The sequence below is a fragment of the Ornithorhynchus anatinus genome, chromosome 4 (assembly GCF_004115215.2).
Source record: "Ornithorhynchus anatinus isolate Pmale09 chromosome 4, mOrnAna1.pri.v4, whole genome shotgun sequence".
In the NCBI taxonomy this organism is placed as follows: domain Eukaryota; kingdom Metazoa; phylum Chordata; class Mammalia; order Monotremata; family Ornithorhynchidae; genus Ornithorhynchus; species Ornithorhynchus anatinus.
This window is the reverse complement of record NC_041731.1, coordinates 52626087-52629315: the sequence shown is the minus strand read 5'-3', so window position 1 is coordinate 52629315 and position 3229 is coordinate 52626087. Positions and strand designations below refer to the sequence as shown.

Below are 3229 nucleotides of genomic sequence, written 5' to 3'. Positions count from 1 at the left end.
CTGTTGGCAGAAGCATATCTACCAACTCTATTGCACTGTACTCTCTCAAGCAAGCACTCCCTCAAGTAAGCACTCAGTACTCATCTTTGACTCGTCTCTTCATCTTTGACTCATCTCTCTCTTTCAGCCCACACATCCTATCCGTTACCAAGACCTTCCGGTTTCACCTTTACAATATCGCCAAGATCCGCCCTTTCCTCTCCACCCAAATGGCTACCTTACTGCTACGGGCTCTTGTTATATCCCGGCTAGACTACTGTGTCAGCCTTCTCTCTGATCTCCCTTCCTCCTCTCTCGCCCTGCTCCAGTCTATTCTTCACTCCGCTGCCCGGCTCATCTTCCTGCAGAAATGATCTGGGCATGTCACTCCCCTTCTTAAACACCTCCAAACAAAAACTCCTCACTCTAGGCTTCAAGGCTCTCCATCACCTTGCCCCTTCCTACCTCTCCTCCCTTCTCTCTTTCTACTGCCCACCCCGCACGCTCTGCTCCTCTGCCGCCCACTCACCGTCCCTCGGTCTCGCCTATCCTGCCGTCGACCCCTGGGCCACGTCCTCCCGCCATCCTGGAAGGCCCTCCCTCCTCACCTCCACCAAACTAATTCTCTTCCCCTCTTTAAAACCCTACTTAAAACTCACCTCCTCCAAGAGGCCTTCCCAGACTGAGCTCCCCTTCTCCCTCTACTCCCTCTACCACCGCCCCCTTCACCTCTCCGCGGCTAAACCCTCTTTTCCCCCCATTTCCCTCTGCTCCTCCCCCCTCCCTTCCCATCCCCTCAGCACTGTACTCGTCTGCTCAACTGTATATATTTTCATTACCCTATTTATTTTGTTAATGAAATGTACATCGCCTTGATTCTATTTAGTTGCCATTGTTTTTATGAGATGTTCTTCTCCTTGACTATTTATTGCCTTTGTTCTTGTCTGCCTGTCTCCCCCGAATAGACTGTAAGCCCGTCAAACAGCAGGGACTGTCTCTATCTGTTGCCAACTTGTTCATTCCAAGCGCTTAGTACAGTGCCCTGCACATAGAAAGAGCTCAATAAATACTATTGAATGAATGAATGAATAGATATATTTGGATGAATTATTCATTCATTCATTCAATCATATTTATTGAATGCTTACTGTATGTAGAGCACTGTACTCATAATCATCAATATCATTTATTGAGCATCAACAGTATTCAGAGCACTACACAATTCCACAGAGGAGCAGCATAGCTTAGTGGAAAGGGCATAAGCCTGGGAGGCAGACGGCCTGAGTTTTAATCCCGGCTCTACTACATGCCTGCTGTGTGACCCTGGGCATCTATAAAATGGGGATTCAAAATCTGTTCTCCCATCTACTAGAAGCACTAATGAGTGCATCTACTGAGTGCATCTACTGAGAAGCAGCATGGCGTAGTGGATAGAGCATGGGCCTGGGAGTCAGAAATTTATGGGTTCTAAACCCAACTCTGCCACTTTTGTGTGCTGTGTGACCTTGGGCAAGTCACTTCACTTCTCTGGGCCTCAGTTACCTCATCTGTCAAATGGGGACTGCGAGCCCCACCTGGGACAGGAACAGTGTCCATCCTGATTTGCTTGTATCCACCCCAGCACTTAGTACAGTGCCTGGCACATAGTAAGTGTTTAACAAATGCCATCATTATTATTATTATTAGATTGTGAGCCCTATCTGAGACACGGACTGCGTCTAACTTGATCATCTTATTATCTTCCTCAGTGCTTGACACATAATAAGTGCTTAACAAATACCATAATTTTTATCAATATTATATGAGGGACCTTCTCAGGGTCTCATCTGGAGAATTTCCAGTACTCTACCAGTCTCAACTACAGGAGGGAAAGCAAAGCAGAAGCAAACCCATTCCATTCCTAGTTTGGGCAGTGACTAGTAAGTGGAAGTCAATCTGCTACTAGTGAAAACTCACCCGAGCTGGGCAGTAGCGGCATGGGAGAGAGTCGAGGGCAGAGACTCAAGTTTACTGCTTGGAAGAAGGCAGTGGTAAACCACTTCCTATTTTTAGCAAGAAAACTCTATGGATACACACCCAGAACAATTGCAGGTGGAGGTGGGGCAGTCTGGGAGAGAAGTGTCAATGGTGTCGCTATAGGTCAGAGACGACTTGACAGCATAAGACAAGGCAAGACAAGATTATTTGAGAGAATATAGTAGAGTTAAAAGACAAAATCCCCAACCTCAAGGACATTGCAAATAGATGGAGATAACTTCTGATTTCATATAAATAAAGAAGTCTAATTATATATGAAATGTTGAAAAGATATCTGGTCACTGGTTTATTCAAGAACTGTCAAAACCATCAGAAGATTAAGGAAAATTTCAGTGGAAATCTGGAAAAAAAATTTGAATTCCTAAAAAATGAGTAATATCCCCAAATTGCTTCCAGTTTAGGAAACTTTCTTTCATTTCTCTAGTTTTAAAAAGAATACAAAGAGAAAAATGAATCAAACCACCAGTAGACAACTGGTTATTTTTAATACCATTTATTTGGTGTTTTATCTTAGTATCTGTCAATCACCCTTCTTATTAAATGAGTCCTATTCTCCAAGTTTCATAAGTCTCCAGGTAGGGTGTCTGCCAGACCAGAAACAGCAATAATAGTAAAAAATGTGCAACATATTGAGAAAACAGATGCATCTCCGAGTGATCGTGATTGTGATGTATTACATTCCAAGAGAATTCTAGACAGAATAGTTTCCCTCATTTAGCTGATGGAGAATTCATATTGCTTGGTTTTCTGCTGTACTCAGTGCTCCCAAGCACTTATTGCATTACACACAAGTAAGTGTTTAATAAATACCATCGATTGATTGAAATGTTGAATCCAATCCACCTTACAAACTCAGTACATTCCAGGACTCTGGCAAATGGTTCAAGTGTCTGCTAGCTACTCTTCAGGCATTGGTGTGATTTCGGCTTTTCAAAGCAACATTCGTCAGATAGGAAGCAAGTTCTAAGAGGACAAAACTTTTGCGATTTAAAAAGTGGCATAAATAATAATAAATAATGTTAGTATTTGTTAAGTGCTTACTATGTGCAAAGCACTGTTCTAAGCGCTGGGGGGATACAAGGTGATCAAGTTGTCCCTCATGGGGCTCACAGTCTTCATCGCCATTTTACAGATGAGGTAACTGAGGCCCAGAGAAGTTAAGTGACTTGCCTAAAGTCACACAGCTGACAAGTGGCGGAGCAGGGAATAGAAT

The 3229-nt window shown here is 43.5% G+C and overlaps 1 non-coding gene across 1 annotated transcript; it reads left to right on the top strand.

The window, feature by feature from the left end:
- Window positions 1–1787: 1787 nt before the first annotated feature.
- Window positions 1788–1925, top strand: LOC114811853. The gene has a single exon (XR_003759549.1). It is a non-coding gene; the product is annotated as a small nucleolar RNA SNORA7 (small nucleolar RNA).
- Window positions 1926–3229: the final 1304 nt, after the last annotated feature.